This window comes from Lissotriton helveticus, chromosome 5_1 (assembly GCF_964261635.1).
Source record: "Lissotriton helveticus chromosome 5_1, aLisHel1.1, whole genome shotgun sequence".
In the NCBI taxonomy this organism is placed as follows: Eukaryota; Metazoa; Chordata; class Amphibia; order Caudata; family Salamandridae; genus Lissotriton; species Lissotriton helveticus.
Window position 1 is genome coordinate 1,976,409,878 of NC_136065.1, and position 16,902 is coordinate 1,976,426,779.

General features: G+C 45.2%; 2 protein-coding genes across 3 annotated transcripts in view; one reads left to right on the forward strand and one right to left on the reverse strand.

Moving 5' to 3' along the window:
• Positions 1-5,663, reverse strand: part of IKZF3 (IKAROS family zinc finger 3) — a 661,121-nt gene extending 655,458 nt beyond the window's left edge. The window contains exon 1 of the mRNA XM_078645670.1: positions 5,587-5,663. The gene's annotated coding sequence lies outside the window, so the exon portion shown is untranslated. The remainder of the gene's footprint in view (positions 1-5,586) is intronic.
• ZPBP2 (zona pellucida binding protein 2) overlaps positions 1-16,902 on the forward strand; it is a 640,439-nt gene that overhangs the window by 16,327 nt on the left and 607,210 nt on the right. The window lies entirely within an intron of this gene.

A 16,902-nucleotide genomic window follows, 5' to 3' on the forward strand; every position in this document is an offset into this window, starting at 1 on the left:
ATAGTAATATGAATTCCAATCTTACCAGTAAAGAGGATTTATCATTGCCATTCCAAAGATGCAAAACATGGTACAGCAACTCCTTTCTAATCATCAGGAATTACAGTTCAAAAGAGTGTATTGAGGAATTCCCAATGTTAATCTATGAGAGGAGTAAGCCTCACAGAAGTGAAAAACTAATGTAGGTGTTCGTCACCACAAGGACATGCAAAACTTATAAGTACATGTCCTACCTTTTACTAAAATAGAACCCTGCCCTTTGGGCTACTTAGGGCCTACATTAGGGGTGAAGTATGTGTAATAAACGAGAAGTTTAAGGATTGGCAATGGGTTTTTAATACCAAGTTTACATGGCAGTAAAACTGCACACATAGGTCCTGTTGTGGTAGGCCTGAGACATGTTTAAAGGGCATCTTGTGTGGGTGACACAATCAGTGCTGCAAACTCACTGGCAGCATTTAATTTACAGGCCCTGGGTATATGGTGTACCACTGTAATAAGGCACTTCTAAGTAAATTAAATAAGCTAGTTGTGTATACACCAATGTTACCATGTTTGGGGGGTGAAACACATGCACTTTTGCACTGGTCAGCTCTGGTAAAGTGCTCGGAGTCCTACGGCCAACAAAAAGAATAAGCAAAAAGAGGAGGTAAGGAACACACACCGAGGGAACTCGTGTGTCTCCCCAACTGAAGAGATGGAGATGACAATGCATGATAGGTATTCTCTTGAAGCAACTGATTAACTGGTTACAAAATGTAATGTATTCACTTATCTGTTGTAACATGGCTGTACGGTATGATTACAAACGTCTGTGATTATTCAAAGTTTTGAAACTAATAAAAATATCTATAAAAAAGACGAAAGAGAAGGTAAACATGCAAAAGGTTTGGGGGAAGATCACCCTAAGGCTGGCAGGTCTAACAGTACGGTATAGGATTCTGTGCTTCTGAGTATTAAAGTCAGTTGGATCCCTTTTGAAAACCCCTGGTTTAGCAGGGCACAAGGAGAGCAAGAATAGTTTCTAAAAACACTGGAAGTTTATCACCTGCATTCCTGTGACTGGAGGGGGAAGAAACCCTTAATGCTTCGCAAAGTATACAACACAATACAGAAACTTTTGTTGTCTAATCTATGAGAAGCATTATTGCAGATGGATGATACGAGTGTAGAGTCCACTCAAACCGCATTATCTTGCATAAAAATATAAGAAGCCCTAAGAGATACATTTTCAATAAGAATTGGCCTCGTGTGGGATGCACAAAAATGGGATGTACAGTGATTTGGTGGAAGAGAGATGATTACCAATGTAAAAAAGGCCTGCTGTGCGGGACACATGAGATGCTCACAGAAGATAGGTATAGTGAGAAATGCAGAATGAGGTGTGTGGAAAAGATCAGATATGAGATGTTTGTGATGAACACCAGAAACATAGTGTTGGTGTACGTAGCTTACAAATGAATAGAGTGGGTGGAAAGTCACAAATGTGAAGTGCATGGAATGCACTAAAGCATAAACACTTTGTTATATGGGAGGCTCACATAAACTATAAAATGCTCAAAAGAAGCAAATATGCCTCGTGATAGGATTATTCGAGCCAACATATTGAGCATTTAATTGAAACAATAATTGAAGGCATGGAGGCCTTGCTCAAGACTATGATGATTTATTTACAAGTGACATTTGGAGAGTTGCATATTAACAGTGAAGTAATCTTTGGGGAATAGTTATTGCTAACACTAGCAAGAATCCCCGGGTCTAATAGGTCCAGGTAACCCTAAACAAACTGAATTTGAGTCACAGTGATCTCATAGTCAGAGGGCCAAGAGGGGGGTAAAGAGGTAATCTTTTTTTCAAAAAGGAAAATCATAAGAGGAGGACGGATTCCCATCACTCACCGAGGTGACATGCGTCATCATCTGGGATCTCCTCCTGGTTACACACTGAGGTAACCAAGGTCTGCGACCTTCTGTCTATCAGAAGGGAGCTCACCGATGTTTTCAAATGTGATCTAAGAAATGGAGCTCTACAGGACCCATCAGAGGTGATGAACAAGAGTTTGAGTGAAGGACGCAGTGTAAAATAAGAAGGAGTGATAAGTGCAATTTAAAATTGGATACCATAAGAGAAAATATTTTAATGGGTACCTTCTGATACCCAAGCTAAAAACAGTGCAAGAGCAGTTTTGACAGAATAACAGCCGGAAAAGCTGGGTCTTAATGTTTCAGCCAACTGGATTTTAGATAATCAATCAATCAATCAATCAATCATAACACTTGTATAGCGCACTACTCACCCGGGAGGGTCTCAAGGCGCTTGGGGGAAGGGGGTGAGCTACTGCTCGAACAGCCAGGTCTTGAGTTGTCTCCTGAAGGCGAGATGGTCCTGGGTCAGCCGAAGGTGGATGGGGAGGGAGTTCCATGTCTTGGCTGCCAGGTAGGAGAAGGATCTTCCTCCGGCAGTGGCTCTTCGGATGCGTGGTACGGTGGTGAGGGCGAGGCTTGTAGAACGTAGCTGGCGGGTGGGCGTGTAGAAGGTCAGGCGGTCGTTGAGGTACTTGGGGCCCAGGTCGTGGAGAGACTTGTGTGCATGGGTGAGGAGCCGGAATGTGATCCTCTTGTTGACGGGGAGCCAGTGCAGGTCTTTCAGGTGGCTGGATATGTGGTTGCGTCGGGGGATGTCCAGGATGAGTCGGGCGGAGGCGTTCTGGATGCGTTGGAGTTTTTTCTGTAGCTTGGCTGTGGTTCCGGCGTAGAGGGTGTTTCCGTAGTCTAGTCGGCTGGTGACGAGTGCTTGGGTGACCGTCTTCCTGGTTTCGGTCGGGATCCATCGGAAGATCTTTCGGAGCATACGCAGGGTGTTGAAGCACGATGAGGAGACGGCGTTGACTTGTCTGGTCATTGAGAGGGAAGAGTCCAGGATGAAGCCCAGGTTGCGTGCGTGGTCGGTTGGCTTGGGTGCGGTGCCCAGGGCGGGGGGCCACCAGGAGTCGTCCCAGGCGGAGGGTGATGGTCCCAGGATGAGGACTTCCGTCTTGTCTAAGTTCAGTTTCAGGCGGCTGTTCTTCATCCACTCGGTGACGTCTTTCATCCCTTCGTGTAGGCAGGTTCTGGCGGTGTCGGGGTCTCTGGTGAGGGATAGGATCAGCTGGGTGTCGTCGGCGTAAGAGATGATGTTGAGGTTGTGTTGGCGTGCGATGGCTGCGAGAGGTCTCATGTAGACGTTGAAGAGGGTGGGGCTGAGTGAAGATCCTTGCGGAACGCCGCAGATGACTTCGGTGGCCTCGGATCGAAACGGGGGGAGGCGGACTCTCTGTGTTCTTCCGGCGAGGAACGAGATGATCCAGTCCAGTGCCTTCTCTTGGATGCTGATGTTGCTGAGGCGTTGAACTAGGGTGCGGTGGCAGACAGTGTCGAACGCTGCAGAGAGGTCCAGGAGGATGAGTGCCGCTGTCTCCCCGTTGTCGAGCAGGGCTCGGATGTCGTCGGTGGCTGCGATGAGGGCGGTCTTGGTGCTGTGGTTGGCTCTGAAACCGGACTGCGAGGGGTCGAGGGATCCGTTCGTCTCGAGGAAGGCGGCAAGCTGTCTGTTGACGATCTTCTCGATGACTTTAGCAGGAAAAGGGAGGAGCGAGATTGGGCAGAAGTTTTTGAGGTCGGTGGGGTCCGCTGTTGGTTTCTTCAGTAGGGCCCTGAGCTCGGCGTGCTTCCAGCTCTCCGGGAAGGTGGCGGTGTTGAAGGAGGTGTTGATGACGTTCCGGAGTTGGGGTGCGATGGTGGAGTCGGCCTTGTTGAAGACGTGGTGTGGGCAGGGGTCGGTCGGTGATCCGGAATGGATGGTGTTCATCATGCGGGCTGTGTCCTCGGTGGTCACCGTGGTCCAGGTGCGGAGGGTGGGAGTGGGGGGCGTTGGTTCGACGGTGGGGTGCGTGGATGGTGCGCGGAAGCTGTTGTGGATGTCGGTGATCTTGCGGTGGAAGAACGAGGCGAGGGAGTCGCAGAGGTCTTGTGACGGAGTGATGTTGTTGTTGCCGGTGCTGGGGTTGGAGAACTCCTTGACGATGCTGAAGAGTTCCTTGCTGTCGTGGGCATTGTTGTCCAGTCGTTCCTTCAGAGATTTCTTCTTGGTGGTGCGGATAAGCTGGTGGTGCTTGCGGGTGGCGTGTTTGAGGGCGGTCATGTTGTCGGTGGTCTGGTCGAGGAGCCAGGCTTTCTCGAGGGTGCGGCGGGTCTTCTTCGAGTCCTTGAGTTCGTCGGTGAACCAGGATGCCTGCTTGCTTCTGGGTCTGCTGGGAGGGTTCTTCACTGGTGCGAGGTCGTCGGCGCAGGTGGTCAGCCACTGCGTGAAGTTGCGGGCTGCTTCGTTGGGGTCCATTGCGCTGGCGGGTGGGTTCTGGCTGAGGCCTTCCTCTGGACCACTATATATACTATTGCTACTGCGTAGTGAGAAATCAAGGTGTATCAAAAAAATGACTTTTTGTCAAAAAATATATTACCAAGGTTGGACAAATACAACCAAGTAATCTAAATTTGAGGTGTAGAAATCCTCCATAAATCCCTGGATGCTGATGGCACCTAAAAAGACAATGTCTATGAAAAACAATACCACTCAAATCAAATATAAAAAAAGAGAGACATTATGAACGTGGTAAACATGTTATCATCGTTCTTTATGGTTGCAACTGCTTTCTGGTTAAGTATTCATATCACATAATGCTCACCTATGATTAACGAGGACGGGACCTCACCTGACCTGGCAACAGTTCAGGAAAAGAGGCCCGCTCTATGGATTGAGGAAAAAAGGCGTATAATTAAAGACAGGCAGCAAGCCTATCCTATTATCTGGCACTCAAAACCTACAGTATCCACAAACCCATATTAGTGCAATTTCTGTATTAAGCTGTAAAATGGACAAACTGTCTAAATAATAAAAAGGTAAAAGTAAAAAGTTGCATCCACGCAGTCTGTATGTAACATCATTATTGGAATGAGCACAGTCGCACTTTTATAAAAGGTGGCCCTTCTAGTTAGAGTGCATGAATGTACTCTATTCAGTGATGTATTGGTATTAGGCCCTGTGCCATCAGTGGAGTTAGACATGACGTTCCCCTTGTCAAAACTGTTGTTTCCTAAGGAAGAAGTCGACAAGCCTCTTGCACGAATTGGTGTAGCATCTCAATCTGGTAACAACAAAGTAACCCGAGCTCTTCCCCTTTGCATTAGTGCAGTCGGTAAATGTCGATATACTTATTGCATACTAATCTATGTCAAAGTATTTTATTGAGAAAAGATATAATCTAACCGACAGCGTTAACATGTGTCGGTTCGTGTGTTTAAATATGTGAGCACGAGCAGAAAATCTTTTGTGTGCACTCAAAAAATAAACAGTCTCGAAAACTGAATGCATTATAACCGACAGCATTTAGAAGTGACCGTTAATCTGTTTGAATATCTGGGCGTAAGCTGGAAGTGTTGTGTACATGCTGGAAAACACAGTATTGTATGTATCCTAAAACGACAAACTCCAGCGTCGCCTGCCATATCTCTAAAATGTCACAAGGCTTAAATCTTTGAGTGTGTGCCTTACCTGTCTGACGGGATCCCGGGCCAGTACTGAGTTCTGGATGGAGGCACAGACATCAGGACGTTGCCGCTATATATGAAAGCACGACAATCCAGGTGTTGTGTATTAGTTAATGCGTCTCCTGATGACGTCGCTCGTTGGCGAGATTTATGGGAAATATAGTCTGTTCTGTTCCAAAAAAGACGAGAGTGTGCAAAATGCGCCGATTGATAATTCCATCTAAGGGCGATTTGGTCATTTCTAACATGACTCCGGCGTATTCGGAATCATGAGTGATGTAGTGTATATCATTCTAATGTGTGGTGGAAAACGCTATATCTACACACGGGGTAGATGACGCCACCAAAGTGTGCATTGATCTAACAGAGCACAAGTGTGTTAGGAACCCTGGGTGATGTAGTAAGTTCCATTCCAATGTAGGTCAGAGACCGGGATCCCTCTGCACATGTGTAATAATGATGCCATTATAAGGCGACTTAGGCATGCCCGTGGGGAATGTAGCTCGTTAAATGCCCGCGATATTGCTAATAGTGGCATATTTGTGATGGACTAATCAAACTCGTAGTTCGTTGTTCCGAACATTCGTTGGTGGATCAATTATTATCTCCATCATAAGTATATTCAATTTTTAAACGGGTGCCCAAACTATAGATGTAACAAAAAGGGAGTAAAGATTTTGATCAGGCATTCTAATAGCGACAAAGAGCTTGATAACTTAAGGTTTACATGTGGGGGCTGATAAGAATATTGATAAGGCATGAAACAAAAATGTTCATGATCATAATGTCATTACACTTGGTCTGCTGGAGATTACAGGAAGGTCCGAGGTATCTCATCATTGAGACCACGTTTGTCACTTTGTAATTTAAAAACCCATTTTTGCTCTTTAGTAAATAGAAACCTGGACACATCAGTGATGTGATTTGGGATGAAAGGTTGCTCCAGCACAGTCCAAATGAGATCTTCTGCTTTGTGTTGGAGTTCTAAGAAATGTTTGGTTAGTGTAGTCTCTTGCTTTTTGCACCTTATTGTGCTCTTGTGCTCAAGGATGCGCAGTTTGACCTTACGGGTGGTCATCCCCACATATTGATATATGCACGGACAGGTTAGCAGGTAAATTCGTTTTTCACCATTACAGTTCTGAATCCATGATCTGTTCGTGCCGATATGTACTGTTTTAGAGTGGCTTGTCTGTGTACACACCGCGCAGGACCCACATGGATAGTGGCCTTTGACCGCTGGTAAGTCCCACAGGGAAAGTAGGCCGCTGGTAAGTCCCACAGGGACAGTAGGGCTAGTGTGCACCAACATATCGCGTAAGTTGGCGCCCCTTTTGAAGGAAAACAGTGATGCTGGAATTTTCTCTTTGCCAATATTAAGTATAAGCCAGTGTTTCTGCAAACTGTGTTGAACCCATTTGACATAGTACTGAAGGTGTTTACAAATGTTAGTCTCGTCAATGGAGGTTTAGATACCGGCAGGTCAAGTAGTGCCTCTCTGTTATTGTTCGTGGCTCTTTTCAATGCGCGTTTGACCAATCTCTTATAGTTTTTGCTGCCCAAAAAAATAGTCAGAGGGGCAGAATAACTTGGATATGGGTGGTGATGCTTCGGAAGATGAGCCAGGGCTGTCCAACTCCAATGACTCTGCTTCTGAGCATCTCCAGGAGGGGTCTGAAGACCCCTTAATGGAGAACTCGTGTCCCTTAGGGAATAGCTCAAGTGACAGAGGGATGCCCTTGAGGTAGGGCCCTCTTTATTCCTCCTGGGAGGGTACAAAGTGTCAAGGTCCTCCACAGTTAATTCACCCTCCTCTGCCACTTCAAGAGGGACCTCCATTTCTAGCAAGAGAATGGATTCTTTAGAAAGGGAATACTACCTGCTCAAAGTTTAGAGTTCCATGCTCAGAATCAAGAAGAAACAGCTGGCCCTAGATAAGGAAACCCTAGAAGTACAGAGGGATAGGAAGAATTTGGGATCAGAATCCAATGGTGGCAGCACTAGTAAACCTAGAGTTAGGGAACACTCTTTTGACACTTGGAACTTGAGTAGGATAGTCCCTCCTTACCAGATGGGTGATGACATGCATAAGTGGACTACTGCTTCAGAGAGGGCCTGTATAGTTCAGAAGGTTCCTCGGGCCAGTGGGCAGCTATCCTCTGGCTCTCCTTTGCTAACAAGAGAAGAGACAAACTCTTGACTGTGAAGGAAGAAGATGCAGACAATTACAAAGTCTTGAAGAGTGCCCTCATAGATGGGTTTGGGTTAACCATTGAACAATACAGGGTTAGGTTTAGGGACACAGCAAAGGCACATACCCAAGACTTGGTAGATGTTGTAGATAGTGCTATTAAGGCTCTGAAATGCTGGCTTCATGGAAGTAATGTACATGATTATGAGGGCCTGTACAATTTACTTTTGAGGAAGCACATCCTTAACAACTGTCAAAATCAGCAACTACACCAGTACATGGTGGACACAGATCTGACCTCTCCCCAAGAACTGGAAAAAAGGCAAAAGGCAGACAAGTGAGTCCACACCATGGTGAAACAAAAGTCTCATGGTGGTAGTGACCAGAAGAAGCAAGATTCTTCTAGGGCCCAAGAGAAAATGGGGAGAAATCTAAAAAAAAGAAAGTCTTCTGAAGGTCCTCAAGAATCTTCCTCTATGGGTAGGTCCCATTCCTCTTCCTCCATTAACAACAAACCTTGGTGCTATTTGTGTAAGAAAAAAGACGAAGGGGCAAAGGATGCTGATTGCTCTAAGTCTAGCACCAACACTGCAACTACTACTCCTAAGCCTCCTAGTGCCCCTAGCAATAGCACTGGTAGTAGGCTTCCCTGGGGCAGGTAACGTAGTAGTAGCATCACCCGCAAGACTTTAGCTGGGTTAACATTGGGTACTGAAGTGGGCTCTGGCCTAGTCAGGACACCCACTCAGGCTTTTTAAGTCTGGGATGGTGGCACTGAGCATGGCACCCTTATTGTAAATCCCACTAACTTAGGTAAATAGAGACACCAGCCTCTCATCAATGCTCAGGAAGCTGTGGCATACAGGGACACAGGGGCCAGTGTCACTATGGTGACAGAGAAACCTGTGTCTCCTGAGCAGATTCTACTTGGTCTGATTTACCAAGTGACAAGTGCTAACAATTCCAGAACAGATCATTCCATGACAGTTGTCAATTTCAGCTGAGAAGGGGTAACTGACCCAAAGAGAGATGTGGCATCCCCGGCCTACCTGTGGACTCGGACATCACGCTGCTGATACCCCAGGCCTGGTACCATCAGGAGGTTGGTCATACATCCGAATTTAAGGGGTTTCTTATTGACCCTGGCACCCGACATTTCCCTTGCAGAACATCTTGGGCAAAGCAAGACTTGGTGCAGGCTTGTCCCTCACTTTCACTGGCCCCACATGTCTGATGACACCAAGGAGTTTTGTCACTCCTTCGTCACCTGCCAAGCTAGTGGGAAGTCAGGTGGCACTACAAAGCCCCCTTAATCCTACTACCAGTGGTTGGGGTTCCCTTTGAGAGGGTAGGGATAGACACTGTAGGTCCCTAAAACACCCCAACAGCATCTGGACATACTTTTATCTTAGTGGTGGTGGACTATGCCACTAGATATCCAGAGGCCATCCTCCTTAGAATCACTACAGCTCTTGTAGTGGCCAGGGCCCTCCGGGGAATCTTTTCCAGAGTTGGGTTCCCTAAGGAGGTCTTGTCAGACAGAAGTACTAACTTCATGTCTAGCTACATCACTGCTATGTGGAAAGAGTGTGGTGTTAACTATAAGTTTACCATACCCTACCACCCACAGGGCTATGGGGTGGTTGAAAGGATCAAAAAGACCCTCAAAGGTATGATTATGGGACTCCTAGAAAAGCTGAGGCGAAAATGGGATGTCTTACTACCTTCCCTTCTCTTTCCCTACAGAGATGTTCCTCAGAAGGGGTTGGGCTACAGCCAATTTAAACTTCTCTTTGGACATCCAGCTAGGGGTCCATTATGTCTAGTCAAAGCAGGATGGGAGCAACCCCCCAAGCCTTCCGAACAAGACATAGTAGACTATGTTCTGGGCCTGCGTTCTCACCTGGCTAAGCATATGAAGAAGGCCAGCAAAAACCTTGAGGCCATCCAGGAGCTGCAAAAAGCTTGACATGACCAAAAGGCTGTACTTACTGTTTACCAACAAGGACTGAAAGTGTGGGTGTTGGAGCCTGTGTCTCCAGCAGCTTGGCAAGAGAAGTAGAGTGGCCCCCAAACTATACTGGAAAAGAAAGGTGAGGTCACCTACTTAGATGACTTAGGTACTCCAAGAAGTCCCCACAGGGTAGTTCATATGATTCGCCCAATACCTTTTGTTGACAGGGCTGACATGAGCTTGTCATGGCACTTTATGGGAAAAGCCCACAGGAAAGAAAAATGTCCTTTTATGAGTCCCCTCACTCACCAGGGTTTCCCCACTTTGACATGCTTCATCATTGGGGCCATCTCCCAGTGGGAGGGGCAGTATTAGGGTCCCAGCATTCCTCTTGTTTTTTTCTGTCGGGAGATGATTATCTCCAATTAGATAATGAATGGGACGAGGACATAAGGGACCTGGGGGTAATGTACACCGAAGTACTGTATGAAGCAAAATGCAAATTGAAGGAGCAATAAAACTATAATATATGTGTACTTCAGCAATAGCGAGATAATGAACTTTGGTGTGTGTTAGCTGTGGCTTAATTTGTTGTGGAATTATTTTTGAGGCGCACTGGAACTCTCTTCCCCCTCTCACCTCCCTCAAAATAAGACGTTTGTCTGTGATCCAACGTGTTTTCTTGTTCATTTTCCGTTTTATGTTGCATGGGCTAAATATGATTGGGGGACAGAGAACGTTATAGATAGTCAGTTTACATTAAACAACAAAATAATTGTATATCGTATACAGAAAAGTATACATTGTAAAACGGAATTTTAAAACATCATTCCTTGAGGTAGTGGACTGAAAATGTAGCAGCAGTCATTATGTACATTCACAATAAGTGTATCAGTTGTTGAGTATATATGCAGGCAATCAATAACGACCGTATTCAGGGTGAAGGTTATTAAAGGAAGTGAGGTTCAGCTCTTTTAAGTCTTTGTTGGTAGGGTTTGTCCTGATAATTGGTGTCCGATAGTCATCGGAATACAGTTAGTTACCAAGCAAAGGTGCACTGCCTGCCAACAATTGATTTTGTTTTCTTTTCTTACTGAGGGAAGGAGACTGGAGAAGAAAGTTGTCAGAGCGCGAAAGGTAGCATCGTCCAAGTTGAAATGTACCAAAAAGCCAATACGAAATAACAAGGAAAGTTTGTTTACTCGTGTCAAAAATGAAGTGGGCATTCCATATCGATGCTGGCAGGACATCCACTTAATTATCTGGAACACATGGGACTGACCCAGTGTATATTAACTAAAGAATGTACATACAAATGAAGACCAATTCTAAACTAGGGTGACCACCTGGCAAGGAGAAAAATTGTGGGCAGTGACTGTATAAATTCAGCACAAAGAGTCAAAATTCAGTACAACTAAAACGGGCAAATGGTCAATTTTACTGACACATCTTGGCAAAGAAGTATATAAAAAACACGACAGACGCCAAGTGCAAGTCAAAACCGTACAGTGAATTCTTACCTGTGGCACAATACCTCAGACACAGAACAGTATACAAAAACCTATGGTACAGTGCAGCACACACACAATCCACTGTGCACCATTCTACGCGCTGAAACAGATCCTCCTTCCATGTTGCTTTCTTGTCTCCAGTTTTAACAGTTCATGTAAAGCATTTAAAAAGTTATTTGCTTGACGCTACAAATTGAAGTACAGACCCTCAGTTCATGCCCATGTTTCACATCTACAGAACCCTAAAGCATATCATGTACTTTTCTTTGCTAACTGTATCTCTTTTTTTTTTTAAAGAAACTTTATGTGCCTAAGAGCAGCCACCACTAACTTTGATGGCAAGCTCTTAAACAAAAGTTGTAATTGCTATGCGGTGGGCTGGGTTGTGGAGTGAGGACAGGGGTACTGTATTTGTGTGAATGAAAGGTACCTGAGACCCTGGCAGAGTAGTGATATTGTGTGGCATTGTGTGGGAGACCATGCTAGCCATGGCAGAATTAATATCATGTTTTGACATTGTGGATGTGCATTATACCACTCAGTTAATAGGGCAATGTAGGTATTATAGCGAGACATGAACCCAAATAAACTTTCAACAACTCCAAAGTATGCCGAGGGGGTATGCCACTTCTAAAAAAACACGAGTGGTTTCTTATAATCTTCTAATGACTTTAGATTAACCCTGGGCGAAGCACTACACTACGCTCGCATAGTTTGCAAAGTTTGCGCTACCTCGCACCACGCGAATTGCACGTAGCCCAGTGCAAACATGCGTAGCGTAGTGCATCAGTCATTTTTTGCTTGCGAGCGGTCCTCAATGGCAAGTTGGCGACCGCGAGCGAGCAAAATGACAACCCGGCGAGAGCTTTTCCTCGTTCGTGATCAGCAACATCAAGTTGCCGATCGCGAGCATGGAAAATAAACCTCCCAGTGAGATTCTCAACGCGGGGAGAGCAGGTTTCTCATTGCGAGTGGTCGCGTATGCTCGCGACCGCTCACGATGAGGAACTACCAGTCCGCGTTGAGAAAGCTGCAGCTCGAGTAGAAATCTACTCGAGCGGCAGAAATCGACCGCTTGCACTGTGCAAGATGCGATTTGCACTGATTACACAGTGCGGACAAGCATCCGGCACTATGCAATCAGTGCGAACAGCATTTTGAACAATGCACTACGCAGTTCGCGTAGCTCGCGTAGTGCGAAGTGCACTTAGCATAGCTACGCATAATGCTACTACACGAACTACGCCCTGGGTTACTTAAGATAAGGACACATACCAGGAAGATGATTTACCGACTCTTAAGAAATATAGGAAGTAAATATTGGAAACATATCCGCCTGTGAATCTAAAGACGGGGCATTTACCACTTGCCATCCATCAAGAGGTTTCATTACCTGAGAACAATGAGAAGGAGAATTTACTATCTGCTGTGAACCAGAGAATGGCGGATTCACACCCTAAGAAATACTGGGGGGCATTCCCTGCTGAATTGTGTGCAGTGCAGACTACTTTTTACGACACCATGTTCAGCCAGGATTACAATTGTCTAATATGTGGCAATAGTTATTCCTAGACGATCAATGCTGAGACCAGAGATGGTAACTGGCTGCTTTATTTACAACTACTGCCACATGGGAGGGGACTCTAACTACCAGTTTACCACGTGCCAGGAGGTGTGATCACCGGTAGTCAGGAAGGAGACGGGGTTGCCCTCCAACAAGAGTACAACACGCTACCAGCCTCCCCGCTGCACAGGATGCATGTAGGCCTCACCCATGGCTAAGGGCGGGTCCGGCTTTCACCGTAGAGTCTGGGCTGGGCCCTCCTTCTTTCATCTGCTGCTCTCCAGCCATATCTTCCTTCTCCTGTTGCATTGGATGGATAATATAGTAGAGATAGTTGCCTGAGGTTTAAGACATTGGTGAGCAAAGATTTTTTCCTTCTTGTGGCTGTTTATTTCTTCTTTTTCTTCGTCTCCTTTTCTAACAAGAGATGTTACATTGGACTAACAGAAAACCAAAGTAGACAAACCAGTTAACCCGAGGTAGAGGGAGCACATTGAACTCCTTTCTTTACTGTAAGTGTTGTTTCTAAGGAGATCGTATTGGCAGAAAGGCGTTTATCTAGGGATTATGGTGTGGCTTCCGGATGCCCTATTGATCTCCCCAGTTGGCCAAACTGCTAGTCCAGTGCCTGTAATCCCAACTTGTTTGCCTCGATCATCAGCTGACTTGATTACCTCTTAGTGGCCAAGTGTACCCGTCTTAACTAATATTGAAAATTTGGACATGACTCGACTTAGTGATAATGAACCCAGTGCTAAAAGGAAACATCAAGCCAAAAGTGGCAGCAGGACATCCTCTCAACCTAATAGTAGATGGAAGACCGGTTCTAAGAAGCACGCAGTCACTTCGACTACACTAGCTAGGTTGATAACTGGGCAGGTTTTGAGTGGGATGGTAACCAAAGAAATTGGATTGCCACGTTGATTTGGATTGTATCTTGAATATACTATCTATTGTTGTGCATGCATGTTGTACCCCCTTGTTGGACAAAATCTGTTCTCTGGAGAATACTGTTAAGCAGTTAATCCAATCACAAAATGTTATACGTGGGCAGTTTTCTCCTGTAGAATCCTATCCGCAACCCCCTAGTGCTGATTGTAATAGTACAGATTCTGCTCCTATGCCTAGCAAAACTGGTTCCGGAAAATTGCCAAAAGTCCAAGGTACATATGCTTCTAGAGGACCAAGTAGGGCAACTACTCTGGGACAAGGGAGCTTTGGAATCCCACCAAACTTACAAACTAATTCACGACCCTTCGCATCCTCCTCTTGTTCCCAAACCTGGTTAAATCTTCCCCGGCCTGTTTTCCGTATATGGCTATATTAACAGAAGTTCCTTCTTTTCAGGGACCTCGTACAGAATCTCATGTGCAACTTAAGAACAAGGTTTGCCATTGGTTGAATATGAACAAGGATTTTAATGCACAGTAGTACGAAGATATATTGTTGGTAAGGAGGGTGGGTTGGGTGGGACCATCCGCAAAAAGTGTTGGAGGGGATTGCATGGTTATCAACTGTAGGAGACCTGAGATGTCTGAGAGGTTGGGCAGGAGTGGGGCCAGGGACCGTTTGGGCAGAGATGCTATAAATGTTGTTCCCTTGTGGTTTTTCTAGAAGCACTTGGTACCTATGGAAAGGGTGAGTCTTGGGCCTCTATCCTATGGGATTACAAATGGTGATGAGTTCTCTGTTCCCACCACAAATAGATTTTCTTCACTAACCAATCTGGATGTCCCAGGCTGATGTCTAGTTTCGCTTGCCAGCTGTGATAGGCTACTGGCAGTTGGGTCGGCAGCTTCTATTTCTCTTTCCTCTAAAGTTAGGTTACCCCCAATTTTAGGTCCCACCCTACTATGCTCTATATCTCCGACCATAGATGTCTGTTCTCCATTTAGGAGGTATGCTAGGCTCCAGCAAGTGTCACCACCAGTGATGGTGCCTCCTGTTTTGGATGACCCAGTTCCCTGTTTGTCCTCCAGTACTGGAAATGTTTCCTGGAATGTAGCTGGCTTTGCACCTAAATTAGAGTGCCCCTATTGGGGCCTATTTATTTATTCATTTGACATATCCCAATTACAGGAGACATGGGCAGTTGCATCTCAATTTAGAGATGGGTTCACCAATTTTTTAGTGTGTGTTAAAAATTTCCTTTGTTGCAATATCAAGAGGATTGCTCTGGGCAGTGTTGATGCTCAGTGTGTGTCTCCTTTTCGTCAGGTAGTGTGTATTTTGTGTATAATGTATATTGCAGGCATGAGGGGAAATAGTGCTGAAATGAAGATCATTATTTTGATCGGAGCCCATATGGCTACTTTGCCTGCAAATGCCTCTAAAATAGTGGCAGGCTATTTAAATTGTAAGTTTGAGTCGTTGTCTGTTTCGCATGATGGTTTTGCAGGAGGTGAGAATCAAATCTGGGGAATACCTGATGTATCTTTTGCACCGGTATAAAGGGGGGATGCTGCGGTTTTACAAATGAACGTATTTACATTTGGTAACTGCTTAAGGAAGTGTAATGGGAGGACTGCCTCGGACCAAACAGCTAACCATACATAACACCGCCCGCAGTGTACAAGTCTTATAGACTATATCCTGTTAGATGAAAACTTTGGCAATCTTTGGTTGATATGGTTGTAGTTCCCATGCAGGATAGTGACCACAATGCCCTGGGTCTAACATTAGGTGCCCTAGGTTCTTCTTTTATAACCTCTTCCATGAACCAATTAGCAGAAGGTTGATTCCCACTAATAATAGGTGTAGGTTAGAGTGGTGTTCTATGGCAAGCTCAGACATGGATTTGGTTGAAGTGCTTAAGATTGCGACTGCAGTGTTGGATGCTATATCATGCACAATGGAAAGTCCTGATGATATAGATTACTATTCTAGCGTGAGTGAAATTCACAACCATATGTTTTTAGCACTTAGGGACTCGTTTTTGGTAGAGTCCCAATCCATTCCAAAGAGGAGGAAAGAGGCTTGCTGGTACACCAAATCTTGCAGGCTAGCTAGGAGTGCCTTACTTCGTGCAATCATATCAGGGTCTAGAGCCAACATCAGGATGACTAGGACTTTGTATAAGGGTTCGATCTCTGATTCAAAAAGAAAGTGGGAGCGGACTAACTGGGAGTCCATGTTGAGTGCCATTAACATCAAGGACTACCGTCTTGTAGGAAATAAGGATCCCGGTATCTTGACTCTCCCTGGATAACAATATTCCTGCTTCTATGTGGGTAGATCCCTTTTCTCAGTTGTATTTGGCAGTTGTGGCACAGGGATTGAGACACGTTTCTCCCAATGTCTTAGTAGCTAGGGAGCTGAGCCCTGTTTCAACAACTGGTGACAAAATAGATTTAGACAAGTCAGCATTGCAGGCAGTCTACAGTGTTTTGGTTGACGAAGTTTCTAGAGCTATGGATTGGATTATACCCAATAAAGCCCCTGGATTAGATAATTGACCTGGTGATCTCTTTAAATCCTATGGGGATAGGGGTTTATCACTTTCCGTTTGGTTATTTCTTTTTCCAATTTCGGTCCTGCTCACTAACTATTGTCATTGCACATGGGAGCACTAATAGTTTTCCTGACCCAAGATAAACTTTGGAAACTATAAAAATACTTTTAAAGCACATCATATGATCTTATTGTTTTCACAGTAGTTATCGATCACACTTCATTCCCCTGATGACATTGTCACCATTATTGAAACAATAGGCAAAGCCTTAAACATCTTTTGCGTACAGCAACCCAAAATCCTGGGCAGTACTTCACAAACCATACACAGCATAGTGTAGCAGTCACTGACTCACCACTCCTCACCTTTCACCTAAAGTGTTGTCTTTGTAGCGGACACAAGCATTCTTTTTCTCTTCAATTGGGAGAGATTATCTCCCATCCCAGTATTTCCTTCTTTTCCAGTCTCAAAAGACCATTGGCTAGCTCTATCGCCAACCGCCAGATAACTGAAAAAAGAAAAATCCAGACCAGTCCAATAGGTATTATGTTGGTCACATACGCCATTCCCTGCAGTTCCACTAGTTTCGATTAAGGAAAGGTATAGCTTACCCTTTTCTATTTTCAGTATTCAGGAAAGGAGCCCTCAT